Below are 24,771 nucleotides of genomic sequence, written 5' to 3'. Positions count from 1 at the left end.
CAGGGGGAGGCGATCAGACCCCACCGACTGAGAGCCCTGTTGGTGGGGAAAAAAGGGGGTGGGAAATCACTTGTGTGCTGTGTTGTGCGGCCCTGCAGCTTGGCGCTGCAGTGGCCAATTTTGAAAAAAATAGCCTGGTCTTTGGGGGGAGGGGGGGGTACCACTGTGGTCCTCATATGGTTAAGGGACCACTACCACAAAACATTACATTTTGAAACACCCCCACAGTAGTTATATCAGTCATACAGAATAATCACAGTGTCATTTATTTCATTCTCTAGCATGGCCCTTTAGGGCCCTTTTCCACCTGCAATCGCTAGCGTTCACGCTGAACGCTAGCGATTGCTGAATCGCAAAACCGGCGATTCCCCCGACGTTTGCGGCCGCGATTTTGCTATGCTATGCACTGCATAGCAAAATTGCGGCAATTATCGCTCCGCCGCGCGTTCCCGTTCCCGACAAAAGCGAATCGCGGTAGTGGAAATGACCTACCGCGATTCCTATGTTAAAAAGCAAACCGTAGCGATTGTAAAATCGCTAGCGGTTTGCGGTTTTGCGATTCAGCCAGCGCAAACGCGCTGGTGGAAAAGGGCCCTTAAAGATCCATATGATAATGTATACTGTATACATCAGTCCCTGCACTCCAGCTGAAGGACTTGTGTATCTATAAACTCATCATAGGGGGAAGCCTTATCAGTGGTTGTAAATAAACTAAACAACTGATGGTATAATACTTTTTTTCACCTTGGCCCCAGTCTTCCCAACTGCCATAAATCCTTGAGCAAACTGGCGTGCTGACAAGCCTGTGCGTCATTACAAGCAGGAAGCTCAGCGGTGATGGAATAGGATGAAAAGGGGAGAGCAGCTCAGGTATCTTATTGCACAGCGGTGTCTGCAGAGCCGGGACAAGGTCCTCCAGCACCCAAGGCTGGGACACCAAAGTGCGCCCCTCCATCCCTCCCACCCCAGCCGTCACACACTGATTGCTATTAAACTAAGAGGCGCCCCAGGGCCCCCAATACATTAATCTCTAGTTATCTGGCTTGCAGTCACTGCCATGTGTCCCCTTTTCTTATTTCTCTCTACTTCAAACACAATAGTGTAATGATAGCTGAGTAAGTGGTGCGCCCCCTCCGACACTGCGCCCTGAGGCTGGGGCCTCTCGCCTCTGCCTCGGCCCAGCCCTGGGTGTCTGCGCTGTGCTGAGAGCTCTCACTGAATGCTTGGAGGGCAGAGGTGGGGGCTGCCGGGGACCTTATCAACACAAGAATTTATGGCAGTTGGGAAGACTGGGCCCGAGGTGAAAAAAAAAGTATTATACCATCAGTTGTTTCGTTTATTTACAACCACTTATAAGGCTTTACCTATGATGTTTATAAATACAGAAGTCCGTCAGCGGGAGTGCAGGGGCTGACTTATACAGTATACACAGTGTTATATGGACCTTTAAAGGGCCATGCTAGAGAATGAAATAAATGACACTGAATATTCTGTATGATTGCTATAAGTACTGTGGGAGTGTTTCAATATTTAATGTTTTATGGTAGTGGTCCTTTAAGCTAGGTTTTTCATGGAATGTAAATTTGTGCTACAATGTTCCTCAATCATTACAGGGATATTATTTCATCTTTCAAAATGTTTTCTTTTCAAGGTTTTGGAAAACTGGGAGTTGGCAGGGATGGATTTAACTGGGCCACTTCCACTTACTAATAGGGGTAATCATATTTTAAAGTGGATCCGAGGTGAACTTTTACTCATTGCATAATTGTGTTCCTTTCCTATTGTTTATAGGGCATTCCTCAAGTCAAATACTTTTTTGTTTTTGTTTTACTACTCTAATTCCCTATAAACTAAATAAATCACGCTCACAGGTTTTCAGAGAGCCTTGCCAGTAGCAAGGGCTCATGGGAGCTCAGTCTGGGCAGGAGGAGGAGGTGTTACTAGCCATTGATTTCAGAGGCAGAGGGAAGGAGGGGGATTAGGTTTCTTTCACAGGCTGAGTGCTCAAGATACAGATAAGCCTGCCTCCGTGTAATGTTTACAAACAACACGGCTGCTGTCATTGTATCACAGGAAGAAATAATCCTTTTCTATTAAATCTGTTTGCAGCTAGATTTGCTGTGTAAACTATCTAAACTTTAGATAAGATATATAGACAAGTTACTTATTATAGTTAGATTTTCATCTCGGATCCGCTTTAACAGAAACCGATTACCACTCTAAATGGGTGGAGGCCTATCCATTGAAATCCAAAAGTGCCACTGAGATTGCAGCCAACATATGTGATGTGTGTTACCGTCACGGCTGCCCTCTAAGGATCTTAACAGACCAAGGGAGAGAGTTTGTGAACAAGGTATGTATCTTTATATTATTCCTTCCTTTGTATAATATATCCCTCTTTGTATAATATGTTGAATTATTACTTGTTTTGAACCCTTCATTGTTTCCTCTTTAAAAATAAAAAATTTGACAGTTCAACGAGAAATTGTGCATAAAGCACAGCATCACGGGTGCTTATCACCCTCAGACTAATGGCTTGGGTGAAATAAAAACATTCAAAGGTATTTCAACATCCCGTATGTTCCCTTTCAAAGTAAAGCTGTGTAGAAATAAAAAATAGATACATGTAAGGCTTAACAGGTTATATTCCACAATCCGTTACCATGCCCCAATCTAACACCACCTTCTTCACCTTGTGTGGCGCGTCCCCGATTGAACAGGAGGTGAGGAAACACCTGCCTGACTTCAGTTACACCCAGGCCTTTACGATGCAAGGCTTACAAACTGATGTAGAGTGGACATTAACCCCTCAGAGCCCAAATGTAGCAATTTTCATAACAGTTCATACACACACAGGTATAACATCTCACAGAAGATAAGGATAAGACAATACTTACGTTAATGGAGAGATAAGGTCGGTCCAGTCAGCGATCAGAATATCCAGTAACAACCAAAGGTCGGTCAAGGCAGCAGACACTAAGTGAAAGGATGAGGGAGAGGGAGAGAGCGGCTCATTGCGCAGCAGAGTCTACGCTGACAGCTGTCTCCCTCAAAGCCTGCTGATGCTTGAGTGTGGGGGTCCTTGGCTGTCAAATGTCATGATGGGGGAAGGGCAGCAGGTGAGCTGTACAGTGCAGTTTTCGGCAGTTGATAAAAGCAGGGCTAAACCATCTGTCTTTTTCCCCCCCAAAACCTGACAAGGCTCCCCCTGCTGTTACTGCTGGTTACAAAAGTCCGTCAGCGCTATGTCAGGCACTGACGTCCACAGATTACTGTGATCTATGTAAAATTAAAGGGCCATCACAAAAAAAAAAAAAGACACAGGAAGGCTTCTATATACTTATTAGATCTACTGTGGGGTGGCTGAAAATTAAATGATTCACGGTAGTGGTCCTTTAAATACAACAACCCCATCCAATCTGTGCCCATCCACAATCGTCAACATCCAATCAATAACAGCCACAAACTTACCTAAGTGTCAGCTTACTGGCATGTCAGCTGACTACTGTTTAGCTTTGCGGAGAGCGTACTGAGATTGTGAACCCTGCCTACCATGGCGTACACACGGAATCCGCCCACACGTCACTAATGGTGAACAAGCACCGAGTCCGCCAGAAGTAGAGGTCGCAGCCAGAGTCTCGGCAGATACAACAGCATCAGAAACATATTCCGAAAAGTTCCTTATAATATATAGTTATATAAGATTGATAAATATGTATAGGTATATATATATATATATATATATATATATATATATATATATATATATATATATATATATATATATATGGAGAGAGATAGGTGTAGATTATTTAAACCTGAAGCGAGTAAAATGTATTTAAAATAAACACATGATGTAGCTGTAAATGAATATTACATACTTTCCTCGCCATCAGTTCCCCTCAGAAGCTCACCATTTTCTTCTTACAGTGATCCCTTCCAGTTCTGACAATATTTTGGCAGAACTGAAATATACCAGTTGCTGTCAGTTACAACTGACTGTGTAAGGTAATTGTCCATGTTTCCCTATGGCTCAAGTGGGCGGTGTTGCAGTTTAACAGTGTGCTGACCAGGAAGCTGTTGTGGAGTAATGGCCATTTTTAAAATGGAGGACGGAGAATTCCATTGATCAGTGGACAAATGGGACGCAGGAGAAGAGAAAGATTGAGGAGTAGACTACACAGGAGGTACGTATGACCTGTGTATGGTTATTTTGACTTTTTATTTTCAGCTCAGATTCTCTTTAAATATATATCTATATCTCTAGATAGCGATATAGATACTGAATATTAATATTAGAGAGATGATAATATAGACAGATACATCGATAGATAGAGAGAGATAGATATAGATAGATAATTTTCCACATTTTGTCATATTACTGCCACAAACATGAATCAATTTTATTGGAATTCCACTTGAAAGACCAATACAAAGTGGTGTACACGTGAGAAGTGGAACGACAATCCTACACGATTCCAAACATTTTTCACAAATAAATAACTGCAGTGAGGTGTGCGTAATTATTCAGCCCCCTGAGTCAATACTTTGTAGAACCACCTTTTGCTGCAATTACAGCTGCCAGTCTTTTAGGGTATGTCTCAACCAGCTTTGCACATCTAGAGACTGAAATCCTTGCCTATTTTTCTTTGCAAAACAGCTCCAGCTCAGTCAGATTAGATGAACAGCGTTTGTGAACAGCAGTTTTCAGACCTTGCCACAGATTCTCGATTGGATTTAGATCTGGACTTTGACTGGGTCATTCTAACACATGGATAGGTTTTGTTTTAAACCATTCCACTGTTGCCCTGGCTTTATGTTTAGGGTTGTTGTCCTGCTGGAAGGTAAACCTCCGCCCCAGTCTCAAGTCTTTTGCAGACTTCATGAGGTTTTCTTCCAAGATTGCCCTGTATCCCTCCATCCATCTTCCCATCAAATCCAGCTTCCCTGTCCCTGCTGAAGAGAAGCACCCCCAGAGCATGATGCTGCCACCACCATATTTGACAGTGGGGATGGTGTGTTCAGAGTGATGTGCAGTGTTAGTTTTCTGCCACACATAGCGTTTTGTATTTTGGCCAAAAAGTTCAATTTTGGTCTCATCTGACCAGAGCACCTTCTTCCACATGTTTGCTGTGTCCCCCACATGGCTTGTGGCAAACTGCAAACAGGACTTCTTATGCTTTTCTGTTAACAATGGCTTTCTTCTTGCCACTCTTCCATGAAGGCCAACTTTGTGCAGTGCATGACTAATAGTTGTCCTATGGACAGATTCCCCCACCTGAGCTGTAGATCTCTGCAGCTCGTCCAGAGTCACCATGGGCCTCTTGACTGCATTTCTGATCAGCGCTCTCCTTGTTCGGCCTGTGAGTTTAGGTGGACGGCCTTGTCTTGGTAGGTTTACAGTTGTGCCATGCTCCTTCCATTTCTGAACGATCACTTGAACAGTGCTCCCTGGTATGTTCAAGGCTTTGGAAATTTTTGTAGCCTAAGCCTGCTTTAAATTTCTCAATAACTTTATCCCTGACCTGTCTGCGGTGTTATTTGGACTTCATGGTGTTGTTGCTCCCAATATTCTCTTACACAACCTCTGAGGCCATCACAGAGCAGCTGTATTTGTACTGACATTAGATTACACACAGGTGTACTCTATTTAGTCATTAGCACTCATCAGGCAATGTCTATAGGCAACTGACTGCATTTAGACCAAAGGGGGCTGAATAATTACGCACACCCCACTTTGCAGTTATTTATTTAAAAAAAGACATGTTTGGAATCATGTATGATTTTCGTTCCACTTCTCACGTGTACACCACTTTGTATTGGTCTCTCACATGGAATTCCAATAAAATTGATTCATGTTTGTGGCAGTAATATGACAAAATGTGGAAAGCTTGAATACTTTTGCAAAATATATATATATATATATATATATATATATATATATATATATATATATATATGTATATTTCTTCTCCCAGGGCCTGGATCCTGGAATAGATGGAAGGTTGGGTGGGTCCATCTATTCCTCCCAGCAAGGGGGGCTGGACAATGAAGGTTGGTGGGAGAGGTTATAAATGCACAGGTCTCACACTGGGCGTTGGCTTTTTCCTGAGTCAGTTTGTGAGCTGTGAGCTAAGTCTGGAGTCTGTGCTGTACTGCCCAGAGACCTGTGGATTGCAAAGACCTCTTCAGACTGGTAAAGAGTACCCATGCAAGGGTGCTGGACTGTATTGTGTATGTTGTACTGAAGAGAATCAGTTTTTTTGCCTTACTGCTGAAGATAAGCTAATGTTTTTGTTTGCTGGCAGGAAGCCAGTTTTGTTTGACAAGCAATAAATAGACTGTGTTTTTGAAACTTTACGGCTGCCTCCCTGTGGTTGCATTGATCCCCAAAACCCCCACATATCACAAGTGGTGGAGGATGCGGGCAAGCCGTTAAAGAGAGAAGGAAAAAAAATAATAAAATTTTTCTGAAAACTGACATTTATAGGGCCAGTATCATACTTGCAATGGAGGAGTTAGTGCGACAGCTGGCCTTAGCTACCGTGCAGTTGCAGCAAAGCATGGCAGTACAGCAGCAAGCAACTGAGGCACAGTTGGCAGCGCTCCGAGAGACTACTGAAGCGCAAGCAACTGCCTTGCGGAAATCCCCAGAGGCTCAGTCCAAGATGCTGGCCGAGGCAGTGCAGCAGCTATCTCAGGGGCGGAGTCAACCTGTTGTTGCCCCTAGCAACCAGATCTCTATCCGAGCTAGTCATTTCCTGCAAAAGCTCGCACCCTCTGATGATGTTGAGGCATTCCTAACCACTTTTGAGAGAACTGCAGATCGGGAGCAGTGGCCTAAAGAGCAGTGGGCAGGCATCATAGCGCCTTTTCTAACTGGGGACTCACAGAAAGCCTACTTTGACCTACCACCAGAAAAGGCTAAGGAGTATGATGCCCTCAAGATAGAGATCTTAGCCTGCCTGGGCGTAACCACAGCGGTCAGAGCACAGCGTGTACACAGCTGGAGGTATATTCCGGATATGCCACCTCGATCCCAAATGCATGATTTAATCCAGCTAGTGAAAAAGTGGCTACAGCCGGAGACCCTGACCGGACCCCAGATGGTGGAGCGCATTGTCATGGACCGATACCTGAGGTCCCTTCCTGGTGCATTGCAGCGGTGGGTCAGCCACGGGGATCCCCAGTCTGCAGATCAGCTGGTCGACATGGTGGAAAGATTTACTGTTGTGGAGAAGTTGCTGGGACCTACCAGACACCGGGACTCTCCTGCTACGCGGAGGACAAAGCCATCCACCGTATATAAGGAAGGACCTCCACAGAATCCTGATCTGGGCATGCGGCCTGGCAGCCGTGAGGATCCTCAGGCATTTGCTTTACCCAGGAAAGCTGGCCCTGTGCAGTGCTGGAAGTGCCAGGCCTGGGGACATACTAGGGCTCAGTGCCCCTTGCAGGAAGTGCCAATGCAGTGTGATGCTGCTCGCCGTGTTTCTTTCTTTGCAAAGTTAGCCTGCACTACATGTCCTGCGTATGAAGGGCAGTTTGAGTGTGCTGCATTAATTAATGACTTGCCGGTAAATGCCTTACTAGATTCGGGGAGCATGGTAACTCTGGTACATGCCCGACTAGTGAGGAAAACTGAACCAGCAGGAAAGACCCTCCGGGTCATTTGCATGCATGGTGACACTAGGGCATACCCCCTGGTGTCAATCTCTGTCTCCACTGCTTGTGGAAGTGTGACTCATGAAGTAGGGGTGGTGCCTTCCCTAATGTATGATTTGATAATAGGGCGTGACTTTCCTTTGTTTCATGAACTTTGGGGAATGTCCAAAAATGTCTTAAATGATGTGGGTTGTTGTGGTGATGTAAACGACACTTCCCCGGTTCCTAGGCTAGACCGGATGGAACTGTCAACCTCGAATGACGTAAGTGAGGTTGGTCAAGAGGTTGTGTTATCCTCTGAGGATGAGGAAATTTCCCCATTACAGGTGATGATTGGGGAGGAGGAGGAGGAAGCCTTCCCCAATCTCATATGTCCAGGTCTAGATGTATCTAGAGGGGCCTTTGGCACAGCTCAAATGCGGGATCCCACTTTAGTTCACGCTCGTGAACAGGTTTCTTTAGTGAATGGGGTACCACAGGAGCCTGGGGCTGAGCAGAGGTACCCCCACTTCTCTATGGAGTCTGACTTGTTATATCGTGTCACTCAGGGGCGCTCAGAAGTGGGGCAACAATTACTGGTTCCTCAGCCCTACCGAAAGAAAGTCCTAGAAATGGCCCACAATGAGGTATTAGGGGGACACCTAGTAGCAGAAAAGACAGAGGCAAGAATTGCTGACAGATTCTACTGGCCAGGGTTGAAGGCTGATGTTAAGAGGTATTGTGCTTCCTGCCCTACATGCCAGTTAACTGCTCCCGTGTCTCACTTCCGTAACCCCTTAGTGCCACTTCCCATAATTGAGGTGCCCTTTGAGCGCTTTGCAATGGACCTGGTAGGCCCCTTAGTTAAATCAGCTAGAGGTCATCAGTATATCCTAGTGGTTTTGGATTATGCCACTAGGTACCCAGAAGCAGTACCCCTGAGGAATACAGCTTCTAAAACTATTGCCCGGGAGTTATTTCATATGTTCAGCAGGACTGGGTTCCAGAAAGAAATCCTTACTGATCAGGGCACCCCTTTCATGTCTAGGTTGATGGCAGACCTCTGCAAGCTTTTCCAAATCAAACAGCTGCGGACGTCTGTCTATCACCCACAGACAGACGGATTGGTGGAGAGATTTAATAAAACCCTTAAAGGGAAGGTTCACGCAGGAGCTGTAAAAAATAGAAATCAAAATCCACTTACCTGGGGCTTCCTCCAGCCCGTGGAAGCAGGAGGTGCCCTCGCCGCCGCTCCGCAGGCTCCCGGTGGTCTCCGGTGGTGATCCCGACCTGGCCAGGCCGGCTGCCAGGTCGGGCTGCTCCTGCGCTCCAAGTTGCGTGTCACTTGTGCGCGCTGACGTCATCCGACGTCCTCCGGGCTGTACTGCGCAGGCGCAGAAGTTCTGCGCCTGCGCAGTACAGCCCGGAGGACGTCGGATGACGTCAGCGCGCACAAGTGACACGCAACTTGGAGCGCAGGAGCAGCCTGACCTGGCAGCCAGCCTGGCCAGGTCGGGATCACCACCGGGAGCCTGCGGAGCGGCGGCGAGGGCACCTCCTGCCTGCCACGTGCTGGAGGAAGCCCCAGGTAAGTGGATTTTGATTTCTATTTTTTACAGCTCCTGCGTGAACCTTCCCTTTAAGTCCATGTTAAAGAGGGTGGTGCAAGTGGATGGTAAGGATTGGGACTGTTTGCTACCGGCCCTGTTATTTTCTATACGAGAGGTTCCTCAAGCATCCACTGGGTTTTCACCATTCGAGTTGCTATACGGACGAAGACCCCGTGGATTGCTTGACATAGTAAAGGAGACTTGGGAGAACGAGGTCACTCCACATAAGACTGTTGTGGAACATGTCTCCTTAATGCGTGACAGGATTGATAAAGTGATGCCCTTGGTCAGGGAGCATCTCCAGAGTGCTCAGGAGGCACAAAGGAGGGTATATAATAGGTCGGCCAGAGTTCGTCAGTTTCAAGTGGGAGACCGGGTGGCCGTCTTAATACCCACTGTGGAGAGCAAGTTTCTGGCCAAGTGGCAAGGGCCATTTGAGGTGGTAGAAAAAGTAGGTGAAGTAAACTATCGGGTGCACCAACCAGGGAAACGGAAGCCATACCAAATCTACCATGTGAATTTGATGAAGCCTTGGAGAGAGTGGGAACCAGAGCCTGCCCTGGCAAGTACAAGCACTGAGCCCAAAGTTGGGCTGGAACACATAAAAGTGTCAACCACGTTGTCCACTCCTCAGGTTCAACAAGTTAAAGAGTTCTTACAGAGAAATAGGGGAGTTTTCTCAGAATTGCCAGGTATTACTCATGTCATTGAACATGACATCATTACTGAGCCCGGTGTGAAGGTGTGTCAAGCCTTACCGCATCCCAGAAGCCCGCAGGAAGGCTGTCTCGGATGAGATAAAAAAGATGCTGGAATTGGACATCATTGAGGAATCGCAGAGTGAGTGGTCAAGTCCAATTGTATTGGTCCCAAAGCCAAATGGAACTCTGCGATTTTGCAATGATTTCCGAAAACTGAATGAGGTTTCAAAGTTTGATGCCTACCCCATGCCCCGGGTAGATTAACTGATAGAGAAGCTAGGTCCAGCCCGGTTCATTACCACTCTAGATTTAACAAAGGGGTATTGGCAAGCACCCCTAACCCCAGGAGCTAGGGAGAAAACCGCGTTTTCCACCCCGGATGGCCTTTTCCAGTATAAGAGGATGCCTTTTGGTTTTCATACCGCCCCAGCCACCTTTCAAAGGGCTATGGATAAATTACTTCGCCCCCATCAGAAATACACTTCCGTCTATCTTGATGACATAGTCATTTTCAGCACAGATTGGGACTCTCACCTGCCCAGAGTACAGGCAGTCTTAGACTCCCTTAGGTCAGGGGGTTTCACTGTAAACCCAGAGAAGTGTGCCATCGGGATGGAGGAAGCTAAGTACTTGAGGTACACTGTTGGTAGGGGTTTGGTGAAGCCTCAGCTTAACAAAATTGAAGCCATACAGAGTTGGCCCCGCCCACTTACAAAGAGACAGGTAAGGGCGTTTTTAGGCCTTGTTGGGTACTACCGGCGGTTCGTACCCAACTTTGCCACTCTGGCTGCCCCTTTGACTGATTTGACAAAAGGTCGCAAATCGGTCATGGTGAAATGGAGTGAAGGTGCAGAATACTTCTTCCAGAAGTTAAAGTCTGCGTTATGTCAGCACCCAGTACTTGTAGCACCAGATTTTTCCCGGGAATTTGTTGTCCAGACGGACGCATCTGATGTAGGACTGGGTGCAGTCCTGTCACAGGAAATCAATGGGGAAGAACATCCCGTTTTCCTTAGTTGAAAGTTGACAGCAGCGGAGAGAAATTACGCAGTCGTGGAGCGGGAGTGTTTAGCCATAAAATGGGCTCTTGACTCCCTGAGGTATTTTCTGCTAGGCAGAAAATTTCGCCTCGTCTCTGATCATGCCCCACTGACATGGATGAAAAAAAATAAACACACCAATGCCAGGGTGACCCGATGGTTCCTTGCTCTCCAGGAGTTCAGCTTCATGGTAGAACATAGACCCGGGAGACTGCATCAAAACGCTGATGCCCTCTCCCGTGTGCACTGTATGGTTTCCCAAGGTGCCTCCACTTCCTCCGGGTTGAGGCAAAGGGGGGGGGGGATATGTACAGGACTCCAGGGATCGGTACTGGATGGGCGATATATATCGCCAGCGTTTCACATGTTTTTTTTTTAAGACAGCCCCAATGCTGGGAAATAAGGGTCCAGAGTTTTGTTGGTAACCAGCAGGTTGCCAACATCTCTTATTTCTTTTCCCAGGGCCTGGATCCTGGAATAGATGGAAGGTTGGGTGGGTCCATCTATTCCTCCCAGCAAGGGGGGCTGGACAATGAAGGTTGGTGGGAGAGGTTATAAATGCACAGGTCTCACACTGGGCGTTGGCTTTTTCCTGAGTCAGTTTGTGAGCTGTGAGCTAAGTCTGGAGTCTGTGCTGTACTGCCCAGAGACCTGTGGATTGCAAAGACCTCTTCAGACTGGTAAAGAGTACCCATGCAAGGGTGCTGGACTGTATTGTGTATGTTGTACTGAAGAGAATCAGTTTTTTTGCCTTACTGCTGAAGATAAGCTAATGTTTTTGTTTGCTGGCAAGAAGCCAATGTTTTTGTTTGCTGGCAGGAAGCCAGTTTTGTTTGACAAGCAATAAATAGACTGTGTTTTTGAAACTTTACGGCTGCCTCCCTGTGGTTGCATTGATCCCCAAAACCCCCGCATATCACAATATAATATATATATATATATATATATATATATATATATATATATATATATATATATATATATATATATTTGTATATATATATATATATATAAATATTAGTGTGTGTGTACACATACACTATAATTGTTTTTTAAATAAGAAGTTTATTTTTTAACAGGGCTCTGTCAAAGTTAAAGTAAAAACAGCAGAAAAATTGGGATCTGTACCTTCAGGCCACACTTTTTTTTCTCTTCGCTCAAAAAGACAGTGGGCAATTAAGCAGAGTCCGTTCATGATGCTGTACGGGCGAGAAGCAAGGTTTCCTTGTGATTTTCCCGAAGACTACCCAGTATGTTGGGATATGCAATGTAATTACGCTATGTAGACATTAAATGTGCAAAAAAAAAAAAAAAAGAAAGAAAAGAAAAATACTGTTAACCAGAGCTGTGGATTCGTAGTCGAGGAGTCAGAGCAAATTTTGATATACCAGTAGTCGGGAGTAGGGGAAAAATGCACCGACTACGATTCATAATGAATTTATACTGTAATTAAAATAAAGTATTATAAAATCTTCAATTTCTCAGAAAATAGTCATCATAAATAACAGTAATAGCTGTGCTTGGTACACAAAAATCAACCAATCAAATAGTTACCAGTGCTGCTCCAATAAAGCAGTAACTTTTTTTTTTATTTTTATTTTTTTTAAGCCATAAATGCATACCTGATTGTGACTGTTTATATAATGTGTACACTGGAATCTTTTATGTACACTACATAACATCTATGCTGTAAGAATAAAGCCTGATGTGTAGCTCTGTCAATAATAGAGATGGTCAATGATATGTAAATAATTCTGCAAATACTGCGCTGATGTTGGTTTATGCAAATTTTGATTGCAAATGTATGCACTTACTTTGCTCATGAGATCTGAGAACCTGAACCCATAGCAGAAGATACAGGTGGTGGAGGAGGACATTGAGGGACTGATTAGCCTGAAGTGGGCTGGAGGAAGCCCCAGGTATGTATACTTTTTTTTTCATCTGTTTCAGCTTTACTTTAACCCTCTTGGGACTGGGTGTATTAGATCCTACACCAGACTTGTGGCAGTCTAAGGCTGATGCGGTGTAGGATCTATGCCACCCGCTGCTTCTGCTCCCGACGCGATCGTGCACACCCGAGGGGAGAGGGGGAGATATGACAGCTGTCATATTCCCTCAGTTAATAGGAGCCATTGCGGTTGGCTCCTGATCATGTGATCACTGTTTAGCAGCAGTGGGGGGGAGGGGGAGAGGAGAGGATCCACTCACCTTCCTGATGTGCCTGCGACGATCGTCACTCCCCTCCACTCTGGCCGGCAGCACTGCTAGCTCTCTGCCTTAAGTGTCGGGTCCTGGCTTCTTGAAGTCATCAAGCCGCGACCCGGAACTTAATGGCAGTACGCGCAGGGATACCAGCCAGAGCGGAGGGGGCCCATGCTGCTCATCACTGGAGCCCGAGAGGTGATTGAAGGCTGCTGGCAGACTGGTGGTGGACACCTGCCTACATGGGTTACACAGATGCACAAACACAGATACTGGGGATCTGGCTGCCAGACCACCAAAATGCACCCCCCAATATAAAATGGCCTTGTCCTTAAGGGGGGTTAGGCAGCCGTTGCCCAAAAGGCAAAGTTACATATTAGTACTATACTGTACATATGCACTACCCATAGAGCTGTAGTGAATCCACTGAGAATGTTGTACACAATGAACACAGATGTTGTGCATCACTCATAAACCTGGTTCACATAGTTCATAAAGAATGTGTAGTAGAGGAAGAATCACATCATTCTCCTGCATAGTTTGAGCATTTTTGTACCAACTTCACAGCCCTGCTACTAACAAAATTGTAAGTTTAGTGAAAAATAATGGTTGATGGATGGTGTAAAGGTTAAGTGCACTGCCTCTAACATAGTTGACCTGGGTTCAAATTTTGACTTTTCGTACTTCAGTTAGCCTGCAATCTGTTCAATAGGGATACCTGAAAAGAGGCGTAAACACAATGGAAGACTTTACTTAATTAACAGTTTTAAAAGGGAAGTAGTGGAGGCATTTTCTCCCCCAAAGAGGATTTTTTTTCATACATTTTTTTTTTTTTAAATTTCAACATATACCCTTGTGTTGGTGCCTATTTTCAAGTATCTCTAGCTATATTTTGGTAGAGCCTCTGTGGATGGATATTATCCCCTACCTTATATCTGGAGAGAGAAACTTTTAAACGTAAGATTAGGTAAAATTGTCTTCAACTTTCTAATCATTGCTTTTCTTAAAGGGAGCCTTAGTTTGTGAGTATACTTTTTCATAAAATATAATTCATCTTACTTGTAATAAATCTTAGTTTTACATTTTTGCTATAAAGTAAGGAATTCTTGTGATACACTCCATAAGTGTTACTGCCTATTGAATGCACTAGAGTGGCACTGGCAGCCAATAAATTGCTCTTTGTCCAACAGCATAAAAGCATTATACCAACATAGTCATTTTATTTTATCCAGCCTTTATGTAAGTTTTAGAAGCTTACATTGCAATAAACATGAAATTGCTCTTCAGTTGCTATCTCCTTTTTTTACTTTATGTGAATGCAATAAGATGGCTTGTTCATCCTAATTTAATTTTTTTTTATCACAATTTTGTACAGCTGCAACATCCGCGGGCATAACTGTACAGCTGCAACATCCGCGGGCATAACTGTACAGCTGCAACATCCGCGGGCATAATTGTACAGCTGCAACATCCGCGGGCATAACTAATTACAGATTTTTTTTTTTTTTTTTTGTTAAGGTGTACTATATGGTACATTTAAAAAAAAAATAAGTTTGCTTTGTTGTAATGTCCAAATAGATCCAAATTGTAAAGGCAGCAGTTTGTTTATTTTTTAATAGTTAAAAAAACACTGTTACCAGATAGTGAGGCAGCAGGAAATTTTGTTTAGAGCAAGTTAGAAAAAATGGCTGAAATAAAAAAAAAAAAGTTGCCGTGAATGTAACAGAGCCGCAAAATAGGCAACAACTAAAACACATGCGCAAAGTCCTGAAAAAAATACAAAAATATGCAGTTCAAAGAAGGAGATGAGGTATTACTGTACAATATGCGGAAAAAAGGACGAAAAGGCGGAACGATAGAGCCTGATTAAAGGGGACCATATAACCTATTTAAAATTATTGGAAAACAAGTTGTTTTGAAAAACAAAGACGGGAAAGAATTGAAAACTAAATTCAGTATTTCCCACCTGAAGCCCTACAAGAGGAGTACATCACCACATAAGAGTTCTAGCAGTGAAGAGGATTCTTTAGCAGCTTCGGCTGAAGAGAATCCTGCAGCTGAAGATTTGGATGCCAGTGCCCAAAATAATTCAGTTTCAGGTATAAAATGTATTGAACTGGAATCAAGTTCCATGGAAATAACAGATGAGAGTGATGCAACATCCGCAAGTATGGCGGCTGCGGACACGCAGGGTGTACCCGCAACCGCCTTTGTTCCCTGTTCTCAGGCCTCATCCGTTCCGCCGGAGTCTAGCACGCCGGGGACGGCACTGTCTCTTGCTCATAGGGTCGCTGTTTCACACGGGCGCGCGCATGCGCTTTATGCTGGAAGAAGGCGCGTCAGCTGACCTGCCAGTCGGCTGACATCAGAGGTGACTCACGCCGCTCGGATTGGCTGATTAGGTGATGGGCGTGGCTGTGAGCTCTCCTCTGCTTCTTAAGCCTTCACTGGTCATTCGCAACCTGTCTGCTGTTGCGAATACACTCGTGTTAGCGCTCAGACCTTAGACTAGTATCCGGTGTGCTTTGATCTGGGAGGAAACCAGGGATTTCACACAAGACTAGGACTATTGTTATATTGATATTGTTGTTTACCTGTGTATGATTCTGGCTATACTCTGACCTTGCATTTGCTTATCGATTCTGTACTTCTGCCTACCTGACTCTGTTGCTGAACCTCTGCCTGATTATGCACCAGTGGTGCTCACCGCCAGGTCGTGATCACGCTTACGCGTGGATTCACGACCATTTTGACGCATTCCGCCTCGGACACGAAAATCCGTGAATAGATTTTCAACCACGAAAATCTACTTCGGCTTCGCGTGAATGCGGACAGAAATCCGCATTCACGCTCGTGAAACCCGGGGCTGAAGTCGTGGTTTGCGGAAATGCGTCAAACTATGCGGAAGTGACACATTGCAGGCCAATCAGAGTGCCCCAGCCAGGCCCTAGCAACCAATCACAGGAGGGGAGCTATGCCCTCCCCTCCTGAATATAAAGCGGCGGCCATGATGGAAAAGCTCTGTCCTTGTTAGACTGTGGTGCTAAGAGGATTATCTCCAGGCCATTGTTGTTTGAGCAAGTGCATTTATTGTGTTAAAAACAAAGCGTTTTTTTTGCTAACACTGCTCTTATGCTGGGAATACACGGTTCGTTTTTGCCTTCGTTTAAACCTTCGATTCGTTCGGTAAACGAATCGAGTGTTGAAAACGTATGTGAAAATAGTCATAATCTCATTATAGTTTCGATTAATAGACCCCAAAAACGAACGACTAGTGATCGAACATGTTTGATATTATCTCTCTTTATCCATCTAATCGAGCCATTGGTAGGCTTGATGGCTGTTCAGATCGATTATATATTCGTTTATGCTAGTCCGTCCCTGTAAAAAGGGATTTTCGTTTCGTTTCTTTGCAGCCTTCGATCATTGGAAAAACGAAACCATCAGAATCGGAAAAAAAAACGAAACCGTGGGTGGTGATATTAACCGTATGACTGATTATTTCGGGATCGAAAAGGACAAAAGGCACAATCGAAACGAAGGTTTAAACGAAGGCAAAAACGAACCGTGTATTCCCAGCATTATACTGTACACAGTTAGCTAGTCAGTGAGTGATTGCTGTAGTTAGTTGTAGTCAGTGTAGTGTAGTGGGAGTGTGGGAGTCTAGTGATTATTTAACTGTGTGTAGTGCTGTGCAGGCAGGTTCAGTGCTGCAGTGTAGTGGGAGTGGGGATTATCTGTGTGTAGAGTGCAGGCAGGCAGGTTAGTGCAGCTGCAGTGTTCACTTGTATATTCCAGTGACAGTTATACACTTGTACTATTTGCAGGCAGCCAGTCACACCGCCAGCGCCGCCACTCTCTGCCAGCGCTGTTTATTCATTCTGTCAGTGACCTTGTGCCGTGCCCAGTGCCCACTGCTCGCTCGCTCGCTGGCATATGAGCATCTCATTACACAGTGTGACATCCTTGTGTGCCCACTGCATCCTTCAGTGACCTAGTTGTATATCCAGTGCCCACTGCTGTGCCCACTGCATCCTTCAGTGACCTTGTACTGTGGCCACTGCATCCTTCAGTGACCTAGTTGTATATCCAGTGCCCACTGCTGTGCCCACTGCATCCTTCAGTGACCTTGTACTGTGCCCACTGCATCCTTCAGTGACCTAGTTGTATATCCAGTGCCCACTGCTGTGCCCACTGCATTCTTCAGTGACCTTGTACTGTGGCCACTGCATCCTTCAGTGACCTTGTACTGTGGCCACTGCATCCTTCAGTGACCTTGTACTGTGGCCACTGCATCCTTCAGTGACCTAGTTGTATATCCAGTGCTCACTGCATCCTTCAGTGACCTTGTACTGTGGCCACTGCATCCTTCAGTGACCTAGTTGTATATCCAGTGCCCACTGCTGTGCCCACTGCATCCTTCAGTGACCTTGTACTGTGGCCACTGCATCCTTCAGTGACCTAGTTGTATATCCAGTGCCCACTGCTGTGCCCACTGCATCCTTCAGTGACCTTGTACTGTGGCCACTGCATCCTTCAGTGACCTTGTACTGTGCCCACTGCATCATTCAGTGACCTTGTACTGTGGCCACTGCATCCTTCAGTGACCTTGTACTGTGCCCACTGCATCCTTCAGTGACCTTGTACTGTGGCCACTGCATCCTTCAGTGACCTAGTTGTATATCCAGTGCCCACTGCATCCTTCAGTGACCTTGTACTGTGGCCACTGCATCCTTCAGTGACCTAGTTGTATATCCAGTGCCCACTGCTGTGCCCACTGCATCCCTCAGTGACCTTGTACTGTGCCCACTGCATCCTTCAGTGACCTTGTACTGTGCCCACTGCATCCTTCAGTGACCTAGTTGTATATCCAGTGCCCACTGCATCCTTCAGTGACCTTGTACTGTGGCCACTGCATCCTTCAGTGACCTAGTTGTATATCCAGTGCCCACTGCTGTGCCCACTGCATCCTTCAGTGACCTTGTACTGTGCCCACTGCATCCTTCAGTGACCTTGTACTGTGCCCACTGCATCCTTCAGTGACCTAGTTGTATATCCAGTGCCCACTGCTGTGCCCACTGCATCCTTCAGTGACCTTGTACTGTGGCCACTGCATCCTTCAGTGACCTTGTGCTGTGCCCACTGCATCCTTCAGTGACCTTGTACTGTGCCCACTGCATCCAGTGATTCATTACTAGCAACATGTCTGGCAGGGTTTCGCGGGGTGAGAGGAAAGGGAGTTCAATTGCCTCAGCCACTTCTGGGACTGCTCCACGTCCAGGGAGAGGACGCCCAGCTGTACGTGGTCATGATGCAGCAGAAAAGGGGGCAGCAAAGCCTGGGCCGAGTCAGCGGACGCCATTGTCCAAATATTTTAAAGTTTCTGGTCCCCGTGTGGTGGTTGAGCAAATGGAACCTGACGTGCTCATGGACATCATGACTTCCTCCCAGACCTCTACTGTGAGCACCACTCCAAGCAGTAGCAGCAGCAGCCAACATCCCACGCTTGTTGTGACATCCACCCCAGCACCCACTGGTCAGCAGCCCTCCCAGGATGACAGCGTTCTGTCCCTCAGTCCGGCATCTGGGAACCTGCTGATGCAAGAAGCACAGGACTTACTGGGGACTGATGTGGCAGAGATTGAGATCGGGCCACAATCACAAGCGTTGTTGAGTTCTGGTGATGAAGAAGAGGGGTCTGTGTCTGGGGATGTAGGGACAGAAGAGGAGGCGGGGGAGTCAGAGGAAGAGCTGGATTATGATGATGCTGCTGATGATGACGTTGTGGACCCTAACTATGTGCAGCCTGCTGAGTCCGTGGAAGAATGGTCAGAGCAGGATGACGAGTCACCTCGGCCTAGGCAAGGATATCGCCATATGTCAGGCAGGGGCAGGGGCATCGGCAGCAGTGGGCGTGGAGGAAGTAGACAGGACACTGCTTCAGCCGGCACCACCACCATGCAACCCCCGGCAACTACTACCACACATTGCTCCGCTGCACCCTCTGCTAGTGGGGGCCGCAGTAAATTAAAGTCACCAGTGTGGGATTGCTTTGAGGAATGTACTGATGACAAAAGGTATGCGGTGTGCAGGTTATGCAGCAAAAGATTGAGCCGTGGGAAAAGTCTGAGCAAGATGGGTACCTCATCCCTTTAGGGCCACCTGAGAAGCCGCCACTGCCGCGAGTATGCGGACTTTAAGAGGAAGCAGGCACTGCTGGCAGGGGTTCCTGAGAGCAGAAGGCCCACCAGCGCAGCAGCATCCTCCCTCCCTCAGGGTCGTGAATCCCCCACAGCAGCAGCAGTAGTAGCACGCAAGCGCTCTTCCACCTCGGCTGCTCAGGACACAGACATTGAGGCTGGCAGCCAGTGTTCGTCTCTCTCCTCTGTCTCCCCTGCATCCCAGCGTCGTCAGACCCTGCTGAGCGACACCTTTCAGGGTCTGACCAAGCCTCTGCCTCCAAGCCACAGGCGGATCCGCAAACTAAATGGCTTGCTGGCCCGGGCCATGGCATCACAGCTGCTTCCCTACTCCCTGGTGCAGGAGGGGAGCGCCATGCGGACGCTGCTCCAATTTGGCATCCCCGAGTGGCAAGTCCCCAGTCGCCACTATTTCAGCAGGAGCGCGATCCCAGCACTCCACAAGTTTGCGGTGGAAAACGTGGCCCGTTCCCTGGACTACTCTGTGGGCAAGCGGGTCCACGTGACCATGGACTCGTGGAGTAGCAGATTTGGGACAGGTCGCTACCTGTCCTTTACGGCCCACTGGGTGACACTGATGGAAGGGAGGGAGGACAAGAGCGCATCAGCCCAGCTAGTGGTGCCACCACGCGGGATCAGGGGGGATGCAGAAGGGTCCTGTCACGACACTCCCTCAGCACCCGGAAAGCAAGCCCGCCTCGGCAGCAGCAGCGCCAAGCCTCGGCACTGCCAAGCCCTTTTAAAATTGGTGACCCTGGGGAAGGAGAGGCTTACGGCCACCAACGTCCTGGCCGCCCTCAGGAAGCAGGAGCGGAGGTGGCTGACCCCCAGAGGCCTGGAAGTGGGGTATGTGGCAGCCGATAACGGGGCCAACCTGGTGGCAGCAGTGCAGCAGGGAAACCTCCAGCACATCCCCTGCTTGGCCCACGTGCTCAATCTTGTGGTGCAGCGCTTCTTGCGCACCTACCAGGGGATGAGCGAGCTGCTGCAGGATGCCCGGGCGGTGGTACGCTTTTTCCGCCTGTCAGCCACTGCCTCTGCACTCTTGTCCACCTTACAGCAGCAGTATGGAAGGCCACAACACCGGATGATCATCGACATGCCAGTTCGCTGGAATTCGACTCTGGCCATGTTGGAGCGGCTGTGTCAGCACAGGCTGGCTCTTAGGGCCTACATGCTAGACCCAAGTGTCCCCAGCAACCAGCAAGTCCCCATGATTACTGCCACTCAGTGGACACTGATGCAGCAAGTATGCCTGGTGCTGAGTCCCTTCCTGGAGGCAACCAAGATGGTCAGTGAGGAGCGGGCCTCTGTGTGCCAGTGGGTGCCCTTGGTTTGTCTACTGGAGCAGGCAATGGACAATTTAATTGAGCGTGGGGATGAAGCCCTGAGGCAGTTGGAAGAACAGGAGCAGATGGCAGCACAGTCCAGCTCAGAGGAGGGCTCACAGCAGGTAGTGGAAGAGTTGGAGGTCCCTAACCTGAATGAGGAGGAGGAGGAGGAGCAGAGTGCAGCAGGGGTTGTACGTGGATGGCGGTTTGAGGAGGACAATGACATGGCACAGGAAGAGGACAGGCATGCGTTATGGGACAATGGCGAGGACGAGGAAGATCTTGCTGGCAGGGCCCACTTGTTTCCCATGGCTGTGCACATGTTGCGCTGCCTTCGCAGGGACCCCCGGGTGATCCAGATGCGTTCAAGGGAGGACATCTGGATTACCTTGATGCTTGATCCCCGTCTGAAGGGGAAGCTGGGAGACTTAATGACGCCATCCACCACCGAGCAACGCACAAGGGAGTTGAAGGAGGCCCTTGTGCGCAGACTACTGGAAGCATTCCCCCAGCCTTCCTCCCCCACTGTAACTGCTCTGCCAAGCCAGCAAGAGGTGCCTGCCATTGCCACTAGCAGCACAACAACAACCACCAGCAGCAGCAGCAGCAGCAACTGGCGCCCTGGAGACCTGAAGAGCCTAAGCAAGAGTCTGTATGCAGTGCAGCAGCCCAGAACAGAGGTGCCCGCCACAGCATCCACCACCAACCAGCACAAGCAACGACTGACCATCATGGTGTCTGACTATATGGGGTCATCCAGCGGGCTCAATGACACCGACAGCCCCGTGGACCCCTTGGAGTACTGGGTCAAGAGACTGGACATCTGGAGCGAGCTTTCCCAGTACGCCCTGGAACTCCTATCCTGCCCTCCTTCCAGTGTCCTCTCAGAGAGATGCTTTAGTGCGGCCGGTGGCGTGGTCACAGAGAAGCGCTCTCGGCTCTCCCACGCCTCTGTGGACAAACTCACCTTCCTGAAAATCAACCAGGCTTGGGTGGAAGGTGAGTTCCTGGCCCCTATTGTCGGACACAGGGGGACATGAAGTGGCTGCTGCATGTGCTGTTGTTAACTATGCCTGCCTTTATAAAGACATTTACTACCTGCCTAGTGCCTACCTTGGTTAATTTTTTGGTGTTATGGTACTACTACCAGTAAGTTGCCATGGTCCTCCTGAGCTGCTGAACTGACCGCCCGCTTTGTCCTCCTGACTCAGTCGCTACTACACTCTGCGTTCACACTGCCCGGGTCGCCGGGTGCATTTAATTTTTTGGCCAGCACTATGACGCTGTGCTACTTCTACTGTGCTGCTGCTGCTGAACTGACCGCCCGCTTTGTCCTCCTGACTCAGTCGCTACTACACTCTGCGTTCACACTGCCCGGGTCGCCGGGTGCATTTAATTTTTTGGCCAGCACTATGACGCTGTGCTACTACTACTGTGCTGCTGCTGCTGAAATGACCGCCCGCTTTGTCCTCCTGACTCAGTCGCTACTACACTCTGCGTTCACACTGCCCGGGTCGCCGGGTGCATTTAATTTTTTGGCCAGCACTATGACGCTGTGCTACTACTACTGTGCTGCTGCTGCTGAACTGACCGCCCGCTTTGTCCTCCTGACTCAGTCGCTACTACACTCTGCGTTCACACTGCCCGGGTCGCCGGGTGCATTTAATTTTTTGGCCAGCACTATGACGCTGTGCTGCTACTACTACCACCAGTATGTTGCCGTGGTCCTTCTGTGCTGCTGAACTGACCGCCCGCATAGTTCTTCTCCTGACTCAGTCGCTACCACCACTGCACTCTGCGTTCACACTGCCCGTGTCCACTGACAACTCTGCTGCGATGTCATTGCTAATTGCTGCAAAAAAAAAAAAAAAAAAAAAAAATTACAAAAACCTCTCTGGAGCCTTTTTGCCGTCAGCCACTCATCCTCCTCCAGCGGTACCTTCGCCGCCAAGTGCCATTGGAACTCGCCTTCACCTCTTTGACTGCTTAACGCGTATATCCCTTTTTAAAACCACTTATTACCAATTAATAGCCCCATTTAAAGTGTTGATTTCACTTTAAAATCCATTTTCTCGAGAAAAAATTTTTTGGGGGAATTTTTTATGTTGAAGTTATGTTGCCCCTTATCACCTCGATAATCCATGCTATTTGGGGGACTGTAGCATGTATGGGGGCTTTGTTATTAACGTTAAAAGAAAATCCGCCTCCGGGCGTGAATCCACGCGTGATTACGCCATTCACGGGAAAAAATCCGTGTGGTTGCGTGGACGCGGACGAAAATCCGCATGCGGCGGGGCCGAATGCGGATTTTTTTTTGCAACCACGCGGATTTCCGAATTCGTGGATAAGGCACATCCGAGCATCTCTGTTATGCACTACTCTTCTGCCTCACGATTCTGTACTGTATCTGCCTCTCAGTTACCGAACCTTGCCTGTCTGACCTCTCTACTCACCAGTGGGCCCTTGCCACTGGTGAGGTGCTCGTCTGATAGTACCCACCAGCTCCTCCGGTGAGGTTTAGTTAAAGCTACACAGTAACTGTGACTGATAGTACCTTGCCAGCTCCTCTGGTAAGGTCTAGCCAAACTTTACTGTCACTCTTGCAGATAGTACCTTACCAGCTCCTCTGGTAAGGTCTAGTTAATCTACACTGCTACTTCAGTTGGACTCCACCAGTGCCTCTGGTGAGGTCAGGTCTTACTTCTCAGTCTGTTATTGATAGACCTTCCAGCTCCTCTGGTAAGGTCTGTCTATCCTTTAGTACTGTTGCACCAAAACACTACACTTCTGTGTCCTGTCATCTATACTTGCATTATTGGTGATACTGCAGATCACCACATAATCAGGTATAGAGTCTGCATTATTGGTGATTCTGCAGATCACACAATAATCAGACGTCTGAGTTGCTTCACTAAATCGTTACAAGTGACCTTTCTATTACATCAGTTGATAGTCCTGTACAAGAAGAAAATATTGTACTGCACAAAAAAGTTGAAAAAATTGCTAAATCAGATTTGAAGGATTAGTGTTCATCATCAAACCATGCAAAATTGGAATCGATATCTTAAACAAAAAGAAAATTAGTTGAACTGTCCCTTTCATCCACCAAAAAAGAAATTGACGTAAAAGAATTATGTTTGGATCAGATCCAAAAAGAAGATGAGGGTGCAAAACAAGATTCAAAAGATTTGTGTTTATCACAATGTACAGAAATGGAAACAATAGTTCCAAAAAGAAAACGATCTGTAATAGACCTGACCCTAACACCACCAAAATGTGATAATCCAACTGAAGAGGTGTCCACAAAAAAGATTGGAAAAAACTTTAATTGCCAAGAGAATGCCGAAGGTTTGGATTTGGAAAATAGTATGATATTGTTTGAAAGTTATGTAGCAGATATTAAACAATTAAGTTTACAAAATTACCAAAACGCTGGTCACATTTCAACAATGTGAACAGATTTAAATTAAAGTGAGGATTATTAGTTGATGAAAATAATTAAAAGGCAATTGTCACAGTATGTGTCGACATATTTTAAAAAATGACATTATATAATCATGCTTAAGGCCTGAAAACCTTCAACAAAACTTCATACTTAATGGCCGTCTTCTGCTTCTTGGCCCCGTTGGCCGTCTTCTGCTTCTTGGCCCCGTTGGCCGTCTTCTGCTTCTTGGCCCCGTTGGCCGTCTTCTGCTTACTGGCCCCGTTGGCCGTCTTCTGCTTACTGGCCCCGTTGGCCGTCTTCTGCTTACTGGCCCCGTTGGCTTTATGTAGCAATACCTACTTCCTTTTTATAATATTTTTGTATACTTGCAGATGCAGTTAAAGAGTTTGGAAACAGGATACATCCACCATTGAATCCATAGTTGGAACATGCCAACTGTACGACTACTCTTTTCGGACATTAAAAGGGGATGGCTGGCTAACAGATGAAATAATTGATGCAGCTTTAATAGACATAAAGGAGAGAAATCAAGTAGGATATTAATATAGCTATACTGTAGATATATATTCAATTCATTAAGTAAATAGATATAAATAAT

The 24,771-nt window shown here is 47.1% G+C and overlaps 1 long non-coding RNA gene across 1 annotated transcript; it reads right to left on the bottom strand.

The window, feature by feature from the left end:
• Positions 1 to 12,040: 12,040 nt before the first annotated feature.
• LOC137546177 (uncharacterized) lies at positions 12,041 to 24,564 on the bottom strand. Its single transcript, XR_011026190.1, has 2 exons — positions 24,324 to 24,564; positions 12,041 to 12,273 (listed from the first exon to the last, which is right to left on the bottom strand). It is a non-coding gene; the product is annotated as an uncharacterized lncRNA (long non-coding RNA).
• Positions 24,565 to 24,771: the final 207 nt, after the last annotated feature.

Source organism: Hyperolius riggenbachi, chromosome 2, assembly GCF_040937935.1.
Source record: "Hyperolius riggenbachi isolate aHypRig1 chromosome 2, aHypRig1.pri, whole genome shotgun sequence".
NCBI lineage: Eukaryota > Metazoa > Chordata > Amphibia > Anura > Hyperoliidae > Hyperolius > Hyperolius riggenbachi.
The sequence above is the reverse complement of the archived record's forward strand: the minus strand, read 5'-3'. Positions and strand labels throughout refer to the sequence as shown.